This window comes from Heloderma suspectum, chromosome 6 (assembly GCF_057233095.1).
Source record: "Heloderma suspectum isolate Gila_16-S chromosome 6, 16-S_ref, whole genome shotgun sequence".
NCBI classification, from domain to species: domain Eukaryota; kingdom Metazoa; phylum Chordata; class Lepidosauria; order Squamata; family Helodermatidae; genus Heloderma; species Heloderma suspectum.
The window spans coordinates 10,519,902-10,532,962 of NC_139463.1; the positions used below are offsets into that span (position 1 = coordinate 10,519,902).

General features: G+C 46.8%; 1 protein-coding gene across 5 annotated transcripts in view; it reads right to left on the reverse strand.

Moving 5' to 3' along the window:
* The window catches only part of LOC146340454 (uncharacterized), a 246,280-nt gene that overhangs the window by 134,088 nt on the left and 99,131 nt on the right, over nt 1-13,061 (reverse strand). The window contains exon 2 of one of the 5 annotated variants that reach the window (XR_014783706.1): nt 7,305-7,445. The exons of the other annotated variants lie outside the window; for them this stretch is intronic. The gene's annotated coding sequence lies outside the window, so the exon portion shown is untranslated. The remainder of the gene's footprint in view (nt 1-7,304; nt 7,446-13,061) is intronic. 5 annotated transcript variants of the gene reach the window in all.

A 13,061-nucleotide genomic window follows, 5' to 3' on the forward strand; every position in this document is an offset into this window, starting at 1 on the left:
CTCATCCTCTGGCTATTTGGGGCATTCCCAGAACTAATGGCTCAGTTATTTCATCAATGGAAATTGAGAACTGCATTTAATTTCACTGCCAACATCACTTATGTCCAGCAGAGGGCAATAACACACCTACACACCAATTTTTCACTATTCTTCTTTGCCACACTCTATTGACACATGTGTTTTGTTTTTTGCAACATATTCTTTTGCAATCTGATCTGGTTCTTCCATTGACTAGGTGATCTGAGCCAATTCACACAACCTCTGGGTGCCGCATAGAGGCAGGGAAAGGACATGAAAACAACCTTTGTGAGCTTGTCAGATGCTTTGGATTCTACTTTTGGTACACCACTGCTGAGTGCCAGCATCACTCACGTGACAAGATGTTCATAGGCAAGGAGCTGTGAGCATGCATGGGATTTTTCAGAGAGCCACCATGCACCAGACAGTTATGAGTAGAGCCCTTCAGAAGTCTAGACATTGCAAAGTGATGGATATGTCTTTTTGTTCACACTTTGAGGGATGGTTTTTGACTTCTGCTTTATGAAAGATCAGTAGGGATGTGCAAATCAGCAAAACTCACGCTTGCCTAACTTCTCCGAATTCCGTCACAAATCTCATACGGACTTGAGTTCGTATCAGATTACGAGGTTTGTTTTCTTTCTTTCACTACATGCGTACTGTTGTGCATATTTTCCCAAACATACGCAGCAATTGTGCACATCTTTAAAAGTACGCATTCTTCTCCTATTGATTAAAGAATAGTTGTGCACATTTTTCAAAAGTGTACATTTTTTCATGTCCATTTTTCAAATGTACACATGTTGGCAAATGCAAGTACAGCTGAGGCCAGCTTTATCTCAGATGAATATCACCATCATTCTAGGGTTGGGAGGATTTGATGGGGCATTTTTCTATGCCCCCACAGTCTGGGCTCACAGACAGCTCTGTGAATTCTCACCTGTTTCCCATGTGGCTTTCACCCACCCATCACTGTGTACTGTGTTGAATCAAAGAAAATGATACTGGATGCAGAATTCAAACCCTAATAATCTCTGTTTTCATTTTTAAAGTAAGTTTTTAGTCCTTAAGATGGCAACAAAACAGATTTGAAAGGGAGACCCGCACTGAAATCCCTGCTCAGCCACAAAATGTATTGGGTAATCTTGGACCAGTGATTTTCTCTCTCTGCCTAATTTCCCATACAGCATTGTTCAACAGATAAAAAGGGGAGAGCCTTCAAGGCAGGATAAAAATGCAACCAGTGCATCAATAAACACAGTGTGTTGTTATTACATCTCAAGCACCCAGCTCTCTCCAGCATCAGCACATTCAATCGTTTGCTATACAGCATCCAGTCTGAGGTTGATCACCTGATCTTACCTATGAAAGTCATTGTTGAGTATGGTCCATTGAAAGCTGAGAGATGCTGCAAACTGCTGTAAGTTTATTTTAAAAGCACTTTATGCAGCAAGCATGGGGTTTTAATAAAATAAAATAAAAAATAATTTGACTACTGAGCCAACAACAACAAAAATCCGATCACTTCAAAAGGAAAGAAGACATTTTGACAGAGAAATGGAAAGCCACCAAACTATGATTTGTTGTTGTTCAGTCGTTCAGTCATGTCCGACTCTTCATGACCCCATGGACCATAGCACGCCAGGCCTCCCTGTCCTCCACTCTCTCCCGGAGTGTGCTCAAGTCCATATTCATTGCATCGGTGATGCTATCTAGCCATCTTATCCTCTGCCGTCCCCTTCTCCTTTTGCCTTCAATCTTTTCCAGCATCAGGATCTTTTCCAGGGAGTTTTCTCTTCGCATTAGGTGGCCAAAATATTGGAGCTTCAGCTTCAGTATCTGTCCTTCCAATGAGCAGTCAGGGTTGATTTCCTTTAGTATGGACTGATTTGACCTCCTTGCAGTCCAGGGGACTCGTAAGAGTCTTCTCCAGCACCACAGTTCAACAGCATCAATTCTTCGGCGCTCAGCCTTCCTTATAGTCCAGCTCTCACAGCCATACGTTGCTACTGGGAAAACCATAGCTTTGATTAGACGGACCTTTGTCGGCAAGGTGATGTCTCTGCTTCTTACTATGCTGTCTAGGTTTGCCATAGCTTTCCTTCCAAGGAGCAAGCGTCTTTTAATTTCATGGCTACAGTCACCGTCTGCAGTGATCTTGGAGCCCAAGAAAGTAAAATCTGTCACTGCTTCCATTTCTTCCCCTTCTATATGCCAGGAGGTGATGGGGCCAGATGCCATGATCTTAGTTTTTTTAATGTTGAGTTTCACACCAGATTTTGCACTCTCCACCTTCACCCTCAACAAGAGGATCTTTAGATCCTCTTCGCTTTCTGCCATTAGGGTGGTATCGTATGCGTATCTGAAGTAGTTGATAATTCTCCCGGCAATCTTAATTCCGACCTGTGATTCATCCAACCTGGTGTTTCTCATGATGTACTCTGCATATAAGTTAAATAAGCAGGGCGACAATATGCAGCCTTGTCGTACTCCTTTCCCAATTTTGAACCAATCGGTTGTTCCATGTCTGGTTCTTACTGTTGCTTCTTGACCCTCGTACAGGTTTCTCAGGAGACAGGTAAGGTGGTCTAGTACTCCCATCTCTTTAAGAACTTGCCACAGTTTGTTGTGATCCACACAATCAAAGGCTTTAGCATAGTCAATGAAGCAGAAATAGACGTTTTTCTGGAATTGTCTTGCTTTCTCCATGATCCAGCAAATGTTGGCGAATTGATCTCTAGTTCCTCTGCCTCTTCGAAACCCAGCTTGTACTTCCAGTAGTTCTCGGTTTGCATACTGCTGAAGCCTAGCTTGTAGGATTTTGAGCATCACCTTGCTGGCATGTGAAATGAGCACAATTGTACGGTGGTTTGAACATTCTTTGGCATTGCCCTTCTTTGGAATTGGAATGTAAACTGACCTTTTCCAGTCTTGTGGCCATTGTTGAGTGCTCCAAATTTGTTGGCATATTGAGTGCAGCACTTTAACAGCATCATCTTTTAGGATCTTAAATAGCTCAGCTGGAATACTGTCATCTCCGCTAGCTTTGTTGTTAGTAATGCTTCCTAAGGCCCACTTGACTTCACTCTCAAGGATGTCCGGCTCAAGTTCAGTGACCGCACTATCATGGCTATAAGGGACATTAAGATCTTTCCTGTATAGTTCTTCTGTGTATTCTTGCCACCTCTTCTTAATCTCATCTGCTTCTGTTAGGTCCCTGCCTTCTTTGTCCTTGATCATGCCCGTCTTTGCACAAAACGTTCCCTTGAGATCTCCGATTTTCTTGAAAAGATCTCTAGTCTTTCCCATTATATTGTTTTCCTCAATTTCTTTGCATTGTTCATTTCAGAAGGCCTTCTTGTCTCTCCTTGCTATTCTCTGGAACTCTGCATGCAGTTGGATATATCTTCCCCTTTCTCCCTTGCTTTTCGCTTCCCTTCTTTCCTCAGCTACTTGTAAAGCCTCATCAGACAGCCACTTTGCTTTCTTGCATTTCTTTTTCTTTGGGATGGATTGAGTTGCTGCCTCCTGAACAATGTTACGGACCTCCGTCCATAGTTCCTCAGGCACTCTGTCTATCAGGTCTAATCCCTTAAATCTATTCATCACCTCCACTGTATATTCATAAGGGATATGATTTAGGTCATGCCTGAATGGTTTAGTGGTTTTCCCTACGTTCTTCAATTTAAGCCGAAATTTTGCAATAAGAATGTCATGATCTGAGCCACAAGCAGCTCCAGGTCTTGTTTTGACTGACTGCATAGAGCTTCTCCATCTTTGGCTGCAAAGTACATAATCAATCTGATTTCGATACTGACCATCTGGTGATTTCCATGTGTAGAGTCGCCTCTTGTGCTGTTGGAAAAGAGTGTTTGCTATGATCAGCGTGTTCTCTTGGCAAAACTCTATTAGCCTTTGTCCTGCTTCATTTTGTACACCAAGGCCATGCTTGCCTGTTATCCCAGTGATTTCTTGACTTCCTACTTTGGCACTCCAAACCCCTATGATGAAGAGGACATCTTTTTTTGGTGTTAGTTCTAGAAGGTGTTGTAGGTCTTCATAGAACCGATCAACCTCAGCTTCTTCGGCCTCAGTGGTTGGGGCATAGACTTGAATTACTGTGATGTTGAATGGTTTGCCTTGGATTCGTACTGAGATCATTCTATCGTTTTTGAGATTGTACCCCAGTACTGCTTTTCCCACCCTTTTGTTGACTATGAGTGCTACTCCATTTCTTCCCATACTGCCCATAGTAGTAGATATAATGGTCACCTGAATTAAATTCCCCTATGCTTGTCCATAGCCCTTGTCAAACCTCAGCCACTTTGCCTCCACCACTTGCTAGAAGGTTTAGTCTATGCATCAGGTTTAAATCCAGCTCTTCTCCCTTCAAGGACTGTACTTGCAAGATGGTGAAGGAAGGCAAAGCGGCTGTTTCACTCCTCTTGATTGTCCACAGCATCAAATGAATTCAGAACTGCTTTGTTGCCCTAATAGGAATTCATTGACTTCCTGCCTTTTGCAAATGGATCATAAAAATGTGTTAAAAGTCAGTCAAAATGGAAATCCAAAAATACATGGCCTCCTTAGGGTTGTCATGTCAACAAAGAATCTTTCTCTGGGTAAAGATCTGTGTGTGCCTTTCAGCAGCTGGTGGTACCTCAAACATGCAGCTTTGTGCTTCCTGGGTCATGGGGCGCTCCGTTCCCTCTCTCCCAAAATGACTTATAGGGCTCAGCACAAAAGAGGAATGCCTTTTTCACCTTTCCCCTACTCCACCACCAAAAAGGGGGGGCAACCATATTAATAAGTTGAGAGATGGCACCTGAGCAGGAGTGAAAATGTTCACCTCCCTTAAAATGACAACTGCTACTTCAAAGGAAGCCAGTGTAACACCAGTGTGATCAGTCCCTCTATCCCTCTTGGCAAGTGTTTTTCTGAGGGAGAGGGGTAGATCCTGATTAGGTAATGAAAGATATGGGGGAGGGGGTGTCGTGGAGACCATAGATTTTGGAGAAAACTTTACAACCACCACCACTCCCGAAATAGCACCCTGGGATTCAAACAATTGTGAAAGTAGGCCTGACTAGGCCTTGTAAATAGTTTGGTTCAGGCAAAGTGCCTGATGGGATTTAGAGGATGTGTGTGTGTGTGTGTGTGTGTGTGTGTGCACGTGTGACCATGAGAAGGTAACTGTAACTTGCTCATAAGCAGGAAATTCCTATCCACCAAAGTAACTCATCCCTAAAGATAAGAAGGCTGCTGTGCTGATAAGACTGTTGGCGACTACTAATAGGTTTCTGAGCATGCGTAGTGTGTTTTCTTTGTTCTCCAACTTTCAGTCTGTATAAATGCATCCTGGGTTTTTTTCTTTCTTTCTTTTGAGAGACGTAGTTTTGTCTTTCTCTTCCATGGCCATGATGCGCTGTAATAAATTTCTGACTGTTCACCCTAATCTGCCTTGGATATTTCCTTAATACAATGAACCCCACAAGAAGAACATAAGAAGGTATAAGCCAGGTGTGGAGAACCGCATGCCCAGGGGCCAATTCTGGCCCACCACTGGTCCCAATCCAACCCTCCAGGGTTCTTCTGATGACCACACCTCCTTCCCCTACCCCAAATCCTTTCCCCCCATTTGGTGGTTTCCTGGCTCTTGTGGAGTTTTTCCCCATGCTAAAAGGTTGAAATTTGTGCTGTGCCAAAAATTTCTCCCACTTTTTGACCATTCTCATTCACTTTGATAGAAGAGAAATTGCTTTCAAAAAGAAATTTAATGCTGAAGAAATTTCAGAGAAATTCTCATGGATTGGACTTGGACTTCTTGGGCTTCCCTTCCTTAGGAGGTGGCTGAGGAGTGAGCACAAGTATCCTGTTTTTCATCATAGGATCATCTCTCTGGCCACCTGTAGCCTCCCCAGCTTCCTACTCTTCAATTAAAGCCCAGTTTAAGACACTATGAGGTAGTTCCTCCCAGAGGGCTTTTTCAGATCAGGACGTGCAGGCAGCCTGGGAGGCTGGCTGTGATAAGATTAGGGATGGCGGAGAAATCTGCCACGGACTCCAATGAGGCTGGATTCGGAGTTCATGGCGGAACGGACTACCACCCCAAGCCACCCCCCGAAATCCCCCCGGGATGGACCCTACCTGCTGCCAGTTGGTCCGGGTCCATCCGCTGCTGCCGTCCATCCGCTGCCCCGGACTGCAGGCCGCAAATGGCGTCCGGCATAGGGGTGCCATTTGCATCCCTGCTCTTTTCGGTGATAGGCTATGTAAATATTTATGTAGCCTATCACGGCAAAGAGCAGGGACGCAAATGGTGTCCCTTACGCCAGGCACCATTTGTGGCCACAGCTCAGCAGCAGACGGAAGTCTGGCTGTGGGCGGGCCTGGCTGGTGGCTCCATGGATTCACTGTGGAGTGGAGCTGGCCAGGCAGGATTCCGGGGGGAGGGACGGATCATCTCCCCCCCCCCACGGAAGCCCAGACCGGAACGGAGTGAGTATTCTGTACACCCCTAGATTAGGTAAGTTCAAAAACACCACAAAAACAAATTATAAAACATCCTGAATGAGGCAGAACAATGGAAGCCTCCTTCACTGGGGGGGAGAAAACTTTCAGGAAATTGGAGGACAGATTTTGGCAGAGCACTAACTCCACCTCATCCCTGGAGCTGGACACAACACTGCCCCCACCTGCATTGTGGTGGATGCAAACTGGGGGCCAGCCTGCCAAGACAGTTGATGCTGTTGCAGCACAAAGACCCCCAAACCCCTTCGGAAAAAAAGAAAGAAGCTGTTCCACAAGCCCTAGCTGGGAGAAACGGTTGAGAATTTCTCCTCCCTGGAAAAAAATTGGTGAAATTTTCTCCTAGATTTCTCTGCCCACAAGTCAGATGAAGAATTCCAAGAGGCCGTTTGCACACAGCTCTAGTTGAAATGCTTCCCCTAGGGTTTATTAAGTTCCAGACAGTAAGAGCTTCAAGCTAAAATATGTGGGTATTTCTGGAATTTTGGTTCCACCCTTTTTACATTTGGCCATACTCCTGTTGACTTTTGTCCCGCTCAGCACTAGAATGTGGCCCCTGAGAGCTTTTCTGAAATGGAATTTGGCCCTCAGGCTGAAGAAGATTCAACACCTCTGGTGTAAGCAATAGGGGCAGAGAATGATCATAGCAGCCTTGGATAAACACTCATGTGCTCACCACAGATAATGAGATATCCCATGAAGGCAAGGGAGTGGGGAAGTAGAGGAGGGACACATTGCTCCATTCCTCTTCCACTAACCTTCTTGGCTTCTATTCTATGGTCCCAGGGCATAGTCTGAAGGCACTTGAGGCAGCCACCTTGCTGAAGCTAAGCAGGCCTGGGTCTGGTCAGCGCTTGGAGGGGGAACCACCTGGGAACCACATGTAGCCACCTTGAGTTCTATGATGGAAGAAAGGTGGGATATAAATGTAATAAATAAAGAAACAAATGCCATGTTAGCCACAGAAGTAGGTGAGTGGTCTCCTCTGCAGGCAGCATGGAAACACAGCGGGCTGGTAGAGAAGAAATGCATTGCTCCATCCCTCTTCCAGCCTGCTTCGTAGAAGGCACATTTGCACCAGCCTGCTAAGCAGCATGCTGGCTCCCCCTCTTTTGCAGCCAGACTAGAAACACAGGCGACTAGTACGGATTATGGGAATTTCATTTTTGCTCACAAAACATGCAAGCATGCTCTGTTTGAAGGTTTGAACCTGAGCTCAACCATGTGTTCATCTAAAATACATCTAAGTTATTGAACACGAGATCACGTTCATCTCGTTCCTGATTCCCAGTTTGATTTGTGCAAATTTCCCAATTGGTGCAGCTTTCCTCTGTTAGGCTGGCCGAATCAGCCCCACATTAGACTATGGAAGAAAGTTGCGCAAATTAGGAAATTTGCAGAAATTTAGGGAGATTTGCTCAGATTTGGAGAGATTCCCTTGAACCTCTCGTTCAGTTGCTGCTCGATATGCACCATTTTCCCGTTTGCGCAGAGCGCGCTGCGATCCCAAATGCGAACGGGAATTCGGTGCAAGGTGAGTGGCAAGATGGTGCTCGGAGCACCCCAGCAAAATGAATGTCGTTCATTTGCTCATCCCTAGCTACAAGGCCCTTGGCAGGGTAGTCCTGACAGGTTAGTAACTTTTGCGAGCTTATTGACAAGGCTGGATATTTAGAAAGAGCACAGAGATGGGAGAGGTGGACCCATTTCATCCTCCTGCCCAGAAGGCAGGACAAGACTGCCATCTATCCTTCTGTTAAACTATCCAGACCACAGTAGATCAGAGAGCTGGTGGACCACAGAAGGGCCACAAAGAGCAAACAACTGCAGACAGCCATTGCCAGTGAACCAAGCCACCTTCAACAGAAGAAGGGGAAAACACAATCGATCAGAACATGTGAATGGTCTTGCTGGAACAGGTGAAAAGGCCCATCTGACACAGCCTTCCTCAACCTGGTGGCTTCCAGGTGTGTTGGCTTACAACTCCCATCATCCCCAGCCACCATGGCCCCATGCTGTCAGGAAGTGACTGGGGCTGCAATCCAAGGCTGACTTAATCCTCCCATGTGTCTAGGCCAGCATTCTGATTCCAAGCTGCTGGAATCCATGAGAAATCAAATACTGGGGGGGGGGGCGCCAGAAGTGTGTGCATCTGCTTCACCCCCTAAAATCTAGGTTCTATGCACTGCATTGTATTCCATAACAACATAAGAACATAAGAAGAGCCATGCTGAATCAGACTAAAGACCTATCTAGTCCAGCTTTCTGTTCACACAGTGGCCAACAGCTGCCCATGGGAAACCCACAAGCAGGACATGAGTGCAACAGCACCATCCCACCCATGTTCCCCAGCAACTGGTGTACATAGGATCACTGCCTCTGGTACTGGAGGTAGCACATAGCCATCAGGACTAGCCTTCTCCTCCATGAATTTGTCAACCCTCTTTTAAAGCCATCCAAATTGGTGGCCGTCACTACAGCCTGTGGTAGCGAATTCCATAGTTTAACTATACATTGTGTGAAGAAGTCCTTCCTTTAATCTGTCCTGAATGGTTTCCTGTCCATACATGGTTTCCTGAGATTATGTTGGGATTATAGGCCATGGCTCACCTATGCTTTGCATGCAGACAGTCCCAGGTTTTATCCCCAGCATCTCCAGGTAGGCTTGGAAAACTTCCTGCCTGAAACCAAGAGCCTCTGCCAGTCAGTGCTGACAATACTGGGCTAGATGGACCCATGGTCTGATTGAGTATGAAGCAGGTTCCCATGTTCCTATGATTCACTCCTCAGCCAATGCCCCAGAGGATGGTAGATTGTCCTCATAACCTTTACCCAACTCAAGCACAGGGGTCAACCACAGGCCCCTTCCAACCCTACTATTCTGTGATTCTATGATTCTAAGATTCACCACTTTGCCAGCATCGCTCCTCAAAAGTGGATGGAGCTGTCAAATTCCAAGGATCTAGACAACAAAGGTCCACATAGTTAAAGCAATGGTATTCCCCATAGTAACCTATGGCTGCGAGAGCTGGAACGTAAGGAAGGCTGAGCGAAGGAAGATAGATGCTTTTGAACTGTGGTGCTGGAGGAAAATTCTGAGAGTGCCTTGGACTGCAAGAAGATCAAACCAGTCCATACTCCAGCAAATCAAGCCAGACTGCTCACTTGAGGGAATGATATTAAAGGCAAAAGTACTTTGGCCACATAATGAGAAGACAGGATACCCTGGAGAAGATGCTGATGCTAGGGAAAGTGGAAGGCAAAAGGAAGAGGGGCTGACCAAAGGCAAGATGGATGGATGATATTCTGGAGGTGACGGACTCGACCTTGGGGGAGCTGGGGGTGGCGACGGCTGACAGGAAGCTCTGGCGTGGGCTGGTCCATGAAGTCATGAAGAGTTGGAAGCGACTGACCAAATAAACAACAACAAAGCCTGCCTGCTAACATAAAGCAGACCAGAAGCAATAGCATCACCATTCCTGTGAAAACATGAAAAGCAATTTCACAAACACATCTAATCTAGTTTTCAGTGACCTCATTGTCTATCATTTACATGCATGCAGAATTTGTTACAAGTGATGCTGAAATGCTATGCAAAGTAGCTCTCCCCTTAGCTGTGTTATTATGTCCAACAATGGGTCAAACAGTGGCCAATCTGGCTGTTCCAAGTGTCCAAAATATAGCAAAGGCGGAGTCTATGGAACATGTCCAAGGAAAGCTGAAGAGCAGTCATTTGGATTGGGCTGTTTTAGATTCAAGGGTGAAGATGTTGGTTTGGGGTTTGACTTGCTTGCCTGTGTGCTTGCGTCTGTGCCTCTGTAATGCCTGCTTTGCCCTTAATGTTTGTAAGCCAACAGATTGCACATAAGAGCCTCTGCTGCTCTGTTCTCAGACAGATGCTGACCTGGCAAAGGCTCTTCTGAACGTCTACTACCACAAGAGGAAAGGGATGCAAAATAAAGACAGAGATGTGTTTGTGCTGAGCAAATGGTTGAGATATACTCAGCAGACAGGCTGACTTGTATCAATTACACCGCACAGGCTTTTCTGGCTGGCTGGTTCCCTCCCCTCTGCCATATCAATATTGGAGCAGTCTGGGTGGAAGCAAGGGGGAGAAAATAGGATGGAAAGAGGAGCCCAGGACAGGGGGATGAGCGAGGCAGGAAGAATGGGCTAGAAAGAGATAAGGGCAGCCTGGGTGAGGGCTAAACAAATATACAGACTACACAGAATCCTGCTCCTGACCCAAACACACAGGCACACATTGGAAGGGGTGAATAAAAGGGCTCACTTCATTGCCTTTATCAAGAAGTGTGATGTTCTGGAGCAAGTGTGGGAAGAATATAGATTGTGCTGCACACTGGAGCACTGCACACTGGAACACTGTTCTCTGATAGATCACCAAGAGGTTGCCAACTGCTGAACGTCTTAGCTAGAAACAGTGCCGGCTCTTTTGAGGGCCCTTGGGCGAGACCCCCCGCCATGCACCCCCCTCAGTGAGCCCACCTTCTCGCCACCGTTGCCACCAGCTGCCACCTTCTCCTCCACTTTCTCATCATTGCTACCACTGTCCTGCTTGAGCAAGGAGGCCGTGGCATCTCTTTCTCCTGCTCCTTCTCACTATCACCATTGTCTGGCCCAAAGAGAGAGACAGAGAGAGAGAGAGAGAGAGAGAGAGAGAGAGGTGGATAAGCAGGTTGCAAGGGTGAAGAGGAGAAGCAACTCCAGGGGCCTCTTGTCAGTGGGCCCCCGCTGGGGTGTGGGCCCTCGGCAGGTGCCCACCCTTGCCTACCCTTGATGCCAGCTCTGACTGCCCATCAGATTGACTGCCCATTGCATAACTAAAAGAAAAGGAGGGAGTTCATCCAGGCATGTGCAGAGAGAATCTCTGCTTCCACTGAGCCCCCACCCTGGGGTTGTGAAGAAAGCTCTCTCTCCACCCCACCCGCCCCCCACTGCAGAAAGCTTGTTTGCACCTTTCACTGTGGAATCTAAGCACCCTCAAGAATTAACCTCCATTCCTCCAAAAGCCTCTTACCCCTCCCATCCACATCCAGACAATTAAAAACAAAAACGGCACCCTCTTCCTAAACATTTCCAGAGCAGCTTTTCCACTGCAGCAGCAGCCTGTGAATGGCGGCTTTCTGCTCTCCTCGGAGTCTCCCCTTTTCCTCGTAATGGGCCTCACATGAGGCTCAGTGACAACATCTCTTAGCTATTGCCTGAGAAGAACACACTGGAATAATAATCAAAAGGAACCTATTTTCCGCCGCAGTGTAATCCCTGCTCCATTGCCATGGTACCAGACGGCGGCCTTTTGCTTTCACTGACCGGGCAAGGTCCTCCTCAGCTCCTCCTGATGGCATGTTCTATTCTTCCCTGATTGCGCAAGAGGCCTGGATTGTCTCTCCTTGGGAGGGGAGGCAGACATTAAAGGATCTGCATTTAGGTCGATTGATCCTTCAGGGACCCAAGTAGGTTCCGGGGCTTTGAAATCCTTGATGAGGAGCTCAAGCAGAATCCTTTTCATGGGACACAATGTTGAAATGATGACAGAGAAATATGCCGCTGCCCTCCACACTGGCCTTGTGCCCTGGGCCTCTCCGTTGGACATTGAAACAGCCCACTTTCAAGGAACCCCCACCCCACCTCATCATCCTGCAAATACGATCATCTTAGCCTTAGGTAGGGTAGTGCTAAAGCAGAGGAGGAAAGCACCTTTTTAAAAACAAAAATTAAAATCTACAGGTCATAATAAATAGTTATTGGTGGGGTGAGTTATACACATGAGAACTGCAACAAAATGTTACAGCATGGAGTGCTCCCTGTTTAGGATGCCAAAGACTCTTTTCCACCCCACCCCCCAGCTTTCTCCCCCCTCATAGTAAGTCAGCATTCCATAGACACTGAGCATGGTCTCCCATTAAACTGTTCCCCCTCCCCCCGTTTGTACCACTGCAAACCTCTGGGTTTCTTCAAGCCTCCTGATCCCTCCCTCTTGGGTGTGGGTGGTGCAGTTTTGGCTACATAAAGTGATGGCACTCTCCCGCTGAAGACTGGAATTAAGGTTATCTTTAAGTGTAAGGGGTTGCACCCTGTTTAGTGGGGAAGCAGAGAGCTCTCTTGCTTCTAGTGATGTGGGCATGACTGTATATTTGCTGTTCATACACCTCCATCCTGCTCTCACCATGTTGACCCCCTGTCAAGATGTTTCAGTGGCGTATGAGTCACTTCCCCGTGTCAAAATGATGCATTACTGCAGAAATCATCTGCACGCCGGAGCCATGTGGGTGGAGCCAACGCCATGGGTGTTTACCACCCAATCATCACCCCCTTTCCTGGCTGGGTAATGATCAGATGGGAAAGATGCACACCATTGGCCACACCCACGTGCTGTAGCGATGTGGGGTTGCATGCTGGGTGTTTTCACTCCAGCAGCGCAGAACAACAAATGGCAATAGTGCGCTGCCCCAAAGGCCATGGAGTGAATTTTGTCATGCCACCCGGCTGCTAAA